Raw genomic sequence first — 11,179 nt, forward strand, 5'->3', positions numbered from 1 at the left:
TGATTATCACTCATTATGCAGCTGGAGTGATTTTGAATGTGAATTTGGATTTAATTTCCATTACTTTTCATTCCTTTTTCAATTTTTTTAAAAGCTTTATGATATAACTAAAAATGGAAATGGAGTCATAGCTTCCTTTCTATATGGTATTGTTTTCCTGGACCTCTTTTAGGCATGTATGGGTTTATATCAAGAGGGAACAGAATATGCCACTTTGACCTGTGGATTATTTTGAGCTGAAGGAAATGAAGATCCAGCTGGCTCAAAAATACATTTACCTCAGGTGTCTGGTGTCAACTACCTCTGTAAAATAATGACCTTTCCTTCTCTTTGACTTTTCAAATATCACTAAGGAGTCTCTCATGGGCATATTCTAACTAGGAATCAAAAGAAGAGAGATTTTGGGAAATGTAGTTCCTTGCTTCTGCTTTGCAATACTTTAAAATGCAGAAATTACTTGGAAAATATAATGAATCATTATGAAAGAGAAATAAAATTCTAAGAACACACAAAAATGTATAAATGAATGTTCATAATAATTATTCATAATAGCCAGAAATGAAAACAACTCAAATGTCTATCAGCTGAAAGATGGATAAACAAATGTGGTATATCTGTAAAATAGAATATTATTCAGCCCTAAAAAGAATGAAGTACTGGTACCTGATGCACATTGTGTCTCTGGACTCCTGGTTTTGTCCAATGGATCTCTGTGTTTATTACTTTCCAACACAAGGCATCCCTAGATTTTAGTTGACTTATTCTTATGGAGAATACATATCTACATATCTACATTTCTGAACTTTCCCCCCTTTTTTTTGAGTGTAACACTTGTGGCTTTCATTTATCCCTAACATTTGAGAGCTGTCCCTAACTCTTGATTCCATGTCCCCAAAAGGAATAGTAGTCTATCTAGAGTTATGATTACCTGGTTTACAAAACCATTAATATAATGAACCACTAACTAAAAACAGCTTCCACAATGTCTCTATTACTGTATGAATCCTTTCAAATTGGTCTTTATGGAAGAAATTTTAAAATGTTATTTGAGGAAGGAGGAGTCAAGGTGGCAGAGGAGTAGCAGGTTGAGATGACATCAGGCAGTAGGAGTTCAGCTAGATAGTTATCAAAACATTCCAAATGCCTACAAATCCAACAGGAGATTGAAGAGAAGAAGAGCAGCAATTCTAGAAACAGAAAATCGACCACTTTCTGAGAGTATTTTATTCTCTTGTTCATATATTCTTATCTACATAAAATGACTAGGTGGAAAAACTCACCACCAAAAAAAAAAAAAAAAAAAAAAAAAAAGGAACAAGAGGCAGTACTGAAGGCTAGGGACCTAATCAATATGGATGTTGGTAATATGTCAGATCCAGAGTTCAGAATGATGATTCTCAAGGTGCTACCTGGGTTCAAAAAAGGCATGGGAAATATTAGAGAAACCCTGTCTGGAGAAATAAAGCCCTTTCTGGAGAAATAAAAAAACTAAAATCTAACCAAGCTGAAATAAAAAAAGCTATTAATGAGGTTCAATAAAAAATGGAGGCTCTTACTGCTAGGATAAATGAAGCAGAAGAGAAAATTAGTGATATAGAAGACCAAATGATGGAGCATAAAGACTGAGCAAAAGAGAGACAAACAACTACTGGACAACGAGGGGAGAATTCAAGAGATAAGTGATACCATAAGATGAAACAACATTAGAATAATTGGGATTCCAGAAGGAGAAGAAAGAGAGAGTGGGGCAGAAGGTATATTGGAGCAAATTATTATAGAGAATTTCCCTAATATGGAAAGGGAATAAGCTTCAAAATCCAGGAGGTGCAGAGAATCTCCCTCAACATCAATAAGAATAGGTCCACACCCTATCATCTAATAGTAAAACTTACAAGTCTTAGTGACAAAGAGAAAATCCTGAAAGCAGCCCGAAACAAGAAGTCTGTAACATACAATGGTAAAAATATTAAACTGGCAGCAGACTTATCCACAGAGACCTGGCAGGACAGAAAGAACTGGCATAATATATTCAGAACACTAAATGAGAAAAACATGCAGCCAAGAATACTATAATCAGCTAGGTTATCACTGAAAATAGAAGAAGAGATAAAAAGCTTCCAGGACAAACAAAAACTCAAAGAACTTGTAAACACCAAACCAGCTCTACAGGAAATATTGAAAGGGGTCCTCTAAGCAAAGAGAGAGCCTAAAAGTAGTAGACTGAAAAGGAACAGAGATAATATACATTAATAGTCACCTTACAGGCAACACAATGACACTAAATTCATATCTCTCAATAGTTACCCTGAATGTTAATGGGCTAAATGCCCCAATCAAAAGATACAGGGTATCAGAATGGATAAAAAAACCAAAACCCATCAATGTGCTATCTATAAGAAACTCATTTTAGACCAAAGACACCTCCAGATTTAAAGTGAGAGGGTGGAAAACAATTTACCATGCTAATGGACATCAAAAGAAAGCTGGGGTGGCAATCCTTTATCAGATAAATTAGATTTTAAGTCAAAGACTAGACTAAGAGATGAAGAAGAACACTATGTCATACTAAAAAATAAGATCTAACAATTTTTTTTTAATATTTATGCCCCTAACATGGGAGCAGCCAACTACATAAACCAATTAATAAAAAAATCAAAGAAACACATTGAAAATAATACAATAATAGTAGGGGACTTTAACACCCTCCTCACTGGAATGGACAGATCATCCAAGTAAAAGTTCAGTAAGGAAATGAAGGCCTTAAGTGACACACTGGACCAGATGGACATCACAGATATATTCAGAACATTCCATCCTGAAGCAACAAAATACACATTCTTCTCTAGTGCACATGGAACATTCTTCAGAATAGATCATATCCTGGGTCACAAATCAGGTCTCAACTTGTACCAAAATATTGGGATCATTCCCTGCATATTTTCAGACCACAATTCTCTGAAGCTAGAACTCAATCACAACAGACAATTTGGAAAGAACTCAAATACATGGAGACTACAGAGCATCCTACTAAAGAAAGAATGGGTTAACCAGGAAATTAAAGAAGAATTGAAAAAATTCATGGAAACAAATGATAATGAAAACACAACTATTCAAAATCTGTGGGACACAGGAAAGGCAGTCCTGAGAGGAAAATATATAGCGATACAAGCCTTTCTCAAGAAAAAAGAAAGGTCTGAAATACACAACCTAAACCTACACCTAAAGGAGCTGGAGAAAGAACAACAAAAAAAGTCTAAACCCAGCAGGAGAATAGAAATCATAAAGATTAGAGCAAAAATCAATGAAATAGAAACAAACAAAAAACAAAAAACAAAACAAAACAAAAATAGAACAAATCAATGAAACTAGGAGCTGGGTCTTTGAAAGAATTAATAAGATTGACAAACCCCTGGCCAGACTTATCAAAAAGAAAAGAGAAAGGACCCAAATAAATAAAATCATGAATGACAGAGGAGAGATCACAACCAACACCAAAGACATACAAACAATTATAAGAACATATTATGAACCACTATACACCAACACATTTGACAATCTGGAAGAAATGGATGCATTCCTAGAGACATATAAACTACCACAACTGAACCAGGATGAAATAGAAAACCTGAACAGACCCATCACCAGTAAGGAGATTGAAGCAGTCTTCAAAAATCTCCCAAGAAACAAGAGCCAGGGCCAGATGGCTTCCCAGGAGAATTCTACTAAGCATTTAAAGAAGAATTAATTCCTATTCTCCCGAAACTGTTCCAAAAAATAGAAATGGAAAGAAAACTTCCAAACTCATTTTATGAGGCCAGCATTACCTTAAGTCCAAACCAAAGATCCCATCAACAAGGAGAATTACCGACCAATATCCTTGATGAACACAAATGCAAAAATTCTCACCAACATACAGCCAATAGGATCCAACAGTACTTTAAAAGGATTATTCACTATGACGAATTGGGATTTATCCCAAGGCTGCAAGGTTGGCTCAATATCCACAAATCAATCAATGATACAATACATTAATAAAAGAAAGAACAAGAACCATATAATATTTTCAATACATACTGAAAAAGCATTTGACAAAGTACAGCATCCTTTCTTGATCAAAACTTTTCAAAGGGTAGGGATAGAGGGTACATACCTCAATATCATCAAAGCCAACTATGAAAAACACACAGTGAATATCATTCTCAATGGAAAAAAATCTGAGAGCTTTTCCACTAAGGTCAGGAACATAGCAGGGATGTCCATTATCACCACTGCTATTCAATAAAGTACTAGAAGTCCTAGCTTCGGCAATCAGACAACAAAAATAAATTAAAGGTATCCAAATCGGTGAAGAAGTCAAACTATCACTCTTTGCAGATGATATGATACTTTATGTGGAAAATCCAAGACTCCACTCCAAAACTGCTAGAACTTGTACAGGAATTCAGTAAAGTATCAAGATATAAAATCAATGCACAGAAATTATTTGCATTTCTATACACCAACAACAAGAGAGAAGAAAGAGAAATTAAGGAGTCAATCCCATTTACAATTGCATCCAAAATCATAAGATACCTAGGAATAAACCTAACCAAAGAGCCAAAGAATCTGTACTCAGAAAACTATAAAGTGCTCATGAAAGAAATTGAAAAACATCCCATGCTCATGGATTTGGAGAACAAATATTGTGAAAATGTCTATGTTAGCTGAAGCAATCTACATGTTTAATGCAATCCCTATAAAAATACCATCCATTTTTTCAAAGAAATAGAACAAATAATCCTAAAATTTATATGGAACCAGAAAAGACATCATATAGCCAGAGGAATGTTGAAAAAAAAAGCCAAAGTTGGTGACATCACAATTCCAAACTTCAAGCTCTATTACAAAGCTGTCATCATCAGTATGGTACTGGCACAAAAGCAGACACATAGATCAGTAGAACAGAATAGAGAGCCCAGAAATGGACCCTCAACTCTATGGTCAACTAATTTTTGACAAGACAGGAAAAAATGTCCAATGGATAAAAGACAGTCTCTTCAACAAATGGTTTTGGGAAAATTGGACAGCCACATGCAGAAAAATGAAACTGGACCACTTTCTTACACCACACACAAAAATAGACTCCAAATGGATGAAAGACCTCAATGTGAGAAAGGAATCCATCAAAATCCTCAAGGAGAACATAGGCAGCAACCTCTTCGACCTCAGCCACAGCAACTTCTTCCTAGAAACATCAACAAAGGCAAGGGAAGCAAGGGCAAAACTAAACTATTGGGACTTCATCAAGATCAAAAGCTTTTGCACAGCAAAGGACACAGTCAATAAAACCAAAAGACAACTGACAGAATGGGAGAAGATATTTGCAAACAACATATCAGATAAAGGGTTGGTATCCAAAATCTGTAAAGAACTTATCAAACTCAACACCCAAAGAACAAAGAATCCGATCAAGAAATGGGCAGAAGACATGAACAGACATTACTGCAAAGAAGAGATCCAGATGATCAACAGACACCAGATGGTCAACAGACACATGAAAAAGTGCTCCAATATCACTTGGCATCAGGGAAATACAGATCAAAACCACGAGATACCACCTCATGCCAGTCAGAATGGCTAAAATTAACAAGTCAGGAAAGGACAGATGCTGGCGTGGAGGTGGATAAAGGGAAACCCTCCTACACCATTGGTGGGAATGCAAGCTGGTGCAGCCACTCTGGAAAACAGCATGGAGGTTCCTCAAAAAGTTGAAAATAAACTTATCACTTTTTAAACATTTTATTTATTTATTTATTTGAGAAAGAACAATAGCAAGAGTTCAAGCAGGGAAGAGATCAAGAAGCAGGTTTCCTGTGAGGAGGATGACCGATGTGGGGCTCAAACCTGGTACCCTGGGATCATGACCTGAGCTGAAGGCAGATGCTTAAGTGACTGAGCCTTCCAGGTGCCCCAACTTAACACTTTTTATATCCTTATCTTACCTCCCCCCCAATTTCTCTCTATAAAGTTCTTTGTGCTCAGTCTTTGACATAATTATTTAAATTATGAATGAATTTGAATATTGAGTAAGTTCCTATTATATTCTGGGTATAGTTAGAGCTGGGGTCTAACAATTTTTAAATGTTCCTACTCTCATATAGTATAATTTTGAAGAGGAGAGAGAGATACAAAAAAGGAAGGAAGGAAGGAATAAATTATATAATATTAAACCACATAATGGCAAGAACTAAAAGGAAAACAAAATATATTAAATATATAAAAATAAAAACTGAAGTAATATTTTGAATGGAATCATCAGGGAAGAACTCCGATAAAATGACAGTTGAGAAGAGATTCCCGTGGAGTGAGAGAGTAAGCAAATGCAATGGTTTTGAAAAAAGTGTTGTAAAAAATGACAGGTCTTGTATGATTGTCAGCATGTGCAATTCCCTGTCAATGTAGTAAAACTTCAACCTTGGGGTCAGCCAATCGTTCGTCTCTATTCCTGCCCTAAGCTACCAAGAGGTACTGGAAAATATCTAATGACCAAGGAGGTAAGTCTTCCACCACCAATTCAGTCTTCTATTCAGTTGAGTTCTGGGATGCTCCCCATCATTCATTCTCATTTTTACAGTCAGAGTTCTTCTCCAATCCCTACCAGAGCTACCTCAAATCTTTTCCACGCTCCTTCATCTTCTCTCCCTTCCTTCCTTTTTTTTTCCAGAAAAAAAAATTTATAGAATTTATTATTAAATACTCTTACAAATTCCTGTAGCAAGATTCTTACACATGCAATTTAATTTTTCTTCTCCTCTCTTGTTTCTAATGGAAAATGTGTTGCGTTGCTAGTGTCAGCCCAAACTTTTGGTTTATCAGGAGCTCTGCTCTTTCTTGTGGTCTTCAATCTTTTCCTCTCTACTGGCTATATATATATATATTTTTAAATACATGCATACTTGATCTTAAAACACTTTCTTAACCCCCATTTTGCATCTTCTATCCAGGCATTTTTTCATCATTTATTTTATTTTATTTAGTTAAGTAAATTCATTTATTTAATATGTGATGGCATTGTGCTAGGCTCTGGATTTACACTGATGAGTAAGATAGAAAATAAAATAAAAACACTAATTGATATCCAATTTAAGCTGTGACCAAAGTTTTAAAGAAGAAAAAATCCAGTGCTATAAAAAGAAGCTCTCTCCTTTAAGATCTAACATAGTTTAGAAATTCAGAGAGGTTTCCCTAAAGGAACAATGTGCTCCAAAGTAATGGATTTTGGAGGGATGGTTTTTCAGGTTCAGGGAGCAGCATGTATAAAGTCCACAACATGGGAAAATTCTAGAGTAATGTGGCTAAGATGAGGAAGGAAGAGGCAACTGTGTAATTTACCATCCAATCGTGGACCTTTAGACAGTAAAGTGGGGTAATAAAAATCTTTTAAAATATATAGTTTTCTAAACTACTTATTAAAGAGTAATTTGGGGTGACTGTGTGGCCTAGTCAGTTAAGCCTCTGACTCTTGATTTCTGCTCAGGTCTTGATCTCAGGGTTGTGAGATTAGCTTTGCCTTGGGCTCCATGCTGCCCATGGAGTCTGCTTCAGATTCTTTCTCTTCCTCTGCGCCTCCCCCTATTTGTACTCATTCTCTCTCTCTCTCTCTCTCTCTCAAAAAAAAAAAAAAAAGGCAAAAAAGCTAAAAAGCAAATTGACCTTATTTTATTCATAGTTTTGTAAGCTCTTTCTAAAAAGTAAAAAAATAATATTACACACAAAAACCTCATGAATAGTGTATGTAATTAATTTTTAATTAACAGAGTTTGCGTTTTAACACTTGATTAAACATGAAAGGTAACCAGCACTAGCCCATCTCACTTTGCCTAACATGTTCCAGCCTAGACATAACACCTTTCTTCCAAGACAGCACGCAAGATGCTCACTCAGAAGCATCCCTAGACACCAGCAGCTGAGAATATCTGACCCAATCCGGTCTAAGGTGGTGATGGTGGAAGTACTTAGAGCTGCTCCCTCTCCTGGCTTCTTGTTATACCCCTTAAACCTGGAAGCATATGGAGCTATTCAACCACCAGTCAGTGAGAAACCTGGGAAATTAATTTACATGTAGATGGAATATATGTGGGAAACAGATGCTGAGCAGTCCTTTCAAGTGTACTGAAAGTGGTTTAAATGTTCTTGCTGTAGCGGACTTTTTATTGTAGGATATAAATTTATACCTCTTTACTTAATTGCTTATTAATGCTTTTTTTAAATTTTAGAATAATTTCTTTTGATAACAATGAGTTAAAATAAAAGTTCATGATAATGAACAATTAAGTACTGAATTTCTGTTACTCACAGGGTCTAGGAGGACTGTGTAACAATTTCCAAGTGTCCGTGTCTACATGGTACAATTATTTGTAAATAACTTATTTATTATCATCTTATAATTGGATAATTGTTGCAAACAGCATATTCTAGTACAAAGAAACAACTTTTTGACCTACCATTTGAAGAGTAAGTAGTTCTGTTTTAAAATAAATAAGCCAGAGGGAATAATTATGGCTTTTATATAACTTAGAGCTAATGTTACTTTAAATAAACAAACGAAGACCAGAGCAGAGGAAAATAAGATTCCATATCTAAAAATAAACAAGCAAAACATTAAGCAATTTCAGGGGAAAGTAATTGTCCATTGGCCAAGTAGATCTCAAAAAAGGAAAAGTATAATCTAGTATTGAATATGCCCTCCTAGCTAATTAGTACAGAGAATGGAATTTCCAAAGTCTGGGTAAAATTTCCCCGTAGGGTGCATTGACGTAAGTTTGAGAGTTTGAACTCACATGGCAAGACTGGTTGGTTTGTTTAATTCCATATCAAAGCTCCTTCTCTTTGATTTTTTTTTATACTCTTGGTTGTGTTATGCTAACCTATCCTGAGATTTATAGTTCATTGATCCCTTGGTAGATATTATTGAAATGAGTCCAATTTATAATAAAAATCTTATAACTGAAGTTAAACACAGAAAAAGAAGTTAAAAACCTTCTTGATTTCTCATGTATATACCCACCAGATGGGTGAGATATCTTTAAAATAAAATCTGACATGTTAGTATTTCTGACTAATGTTTCTTAAATCTGAAAAATAAATTCATGACCACACTTTAAAACCATCTTTGCAGTGTTCACAGAGGCTGTCTTCATTATAATATTATTTCTGAATTTTTCATTTGCTGCCATGGGCTGTTCGCATTTTCTATATCCATTTATTACTTCCAGACAGCTTACTTCAGTAAATTGAAATGATTATATTTTTTAATAAACTGCTCTAGTCATGATCTCTAGCCTTCATGTTACCCAAAATTTTCTGAAAAGCTAAGAAAAGAAAGATATAGAATTTTTCTTTAGGAATGACATTGAAGATACAGACTGGCTTTTATGTGCTAGCTAGTCAATGTTTTCATGCCTCAGTGTTAAGATGTCAAAACCATTTACAAGAGTTAGCTCAGAATTCTCCTACATTCTGCCCAAACTGACCTTTAAAATTCTTTCCTTTACTGAGTTATCCTCTGATCATAGGCAGAGTTAATACCCAGTCAAGTGCTATACTTCTGAATATGTATAAGATACTCAAGGCCCTGAGTATGGATTAAAGAACAGCCATGTCTTCATTGGCACATCAACTTTTCCCTCTCAAAAGCACATCTTTGCCTTATTCCTATTATATTACATGGTTATCATTTCTATAACACTTTTTATCATTATTATAAACTCATATTATTTTATGGGTTATTTTTTCAGCTTATCTGAAAAAACACATCTTTCAGTGGATCCAGTGATCCCTTTTCTGCAGACTTACACTTGAATAGCTGTTACTCCTAACAGTCAGAATGATTCCAGGTCAGAGTGATTTCCACCATCAATTCATTATCCACTACCTGTGCTGGGATTTCCACTGGGCTCATTCTTGGGTCTCCTACGTCTGTCATTCTTAACTTCTCATCAGGGATTCCATCCCTGGCTATCACTTGAACTGCTACCTGAAAATAGATTGTCCTTAAATTTGTATCTCCTACTCAGACTTATCTTCCTAGCACTGAACTGGCATATTGAACTGCCTAGGACAGTGTTTCAATGGTTGTCTATGAAACTGAACCTATAGTTACCTGTGTCAAGCAATAAAGTGTTTCATTTTTTTTTTTCCTAATTCAGACAAAGGCAGCACCATCTATCCAGTTACAATAGTCATAAATTTGGGAATCTTCCTTAACATTTTTTTTAATCAACAAATCGAGTTATAAGAATATATCTGTATCTGTATCCCTATCATCTTCACTTCCTTACACCATCATTCCCACTCTAGTTTAAGCTGCCACCATCTCTCAGATGGACCCCTGAAAATAGTCTCTTACCCAGTCAAGCCTCTACTCTGGCACCCTTTAAACTGTTCTCACTTCATGCAGATAGAGTATTAGATTCCAGATGCGAATCTGGGGCACCTGACTAGCTCAGTCGGTAAAGCATGCAACTCTTGATCTGAGGGTTGTGAGTTCAAGCCCCATGTTGGTTGTAGAAACTACCCAAATGTAAATCTGATCATGGAAGTAATCTGCATAAACACTTCAGCAATTTACCATTGTTCTTAGGAGAAAGATCAAAATCCTTAATCTGATCTCTGATGGACTGCATGGTCTGAGCTTTATTTATTTTCCAGCATCATCTCAAATTTCTCTCTGCTTTCTTCTTATTGGCTTATCATCTATCCTCTTTCTGCCGAGAACCCCTTGGCTTGACCCTTTATATTTTCTGCTTTCTTTCACTTACGTGCTCTTTCTTGCCCTATTATTCAAATAATTACAACTAGTCTCTAACATACTGTTTAGTTAGCATATTCATAAGGTGTGTGTATGTCTGTGTGTGTGTATTTGTGTGTATGTGTGTGTTTGCAGATATGAGTTGAAGCCATAAGTGATTTTCTCTTTTTTTCCTTATCATTGTCATCATCACCATCCACTTACATTCACTGAATGTTTGCAATGCGCCAGGCATTAACCTAAGGACTTTACACGCATTAATCAATGCATTATCTCATTTGTCCCATTTTTCTTAGGAGAAATTGAATCTCATCAAAGGGAAGACATCAAGGTGGAGTTGTAAATTCAAATCCAAACTTGTCTGATTCCTGAGCCTGAGGCCATATTCTC

The sequence above is a fragment of the Mustela erminea genome, chromosome 8 (genome assembly GCF_009829155.1).
Source record: "Mustela erminea isolate mMusErm1 chromosome 8, mMusErm1.Pri, whole genome shotgun sequence".
Classification (NCBI taxonomy): domain Eukaryota; kingdom Metazoa; phylum Chordata; class Mammalia; order Carnivora; family Mustelidae; genus Mustela; species Mustela erminea.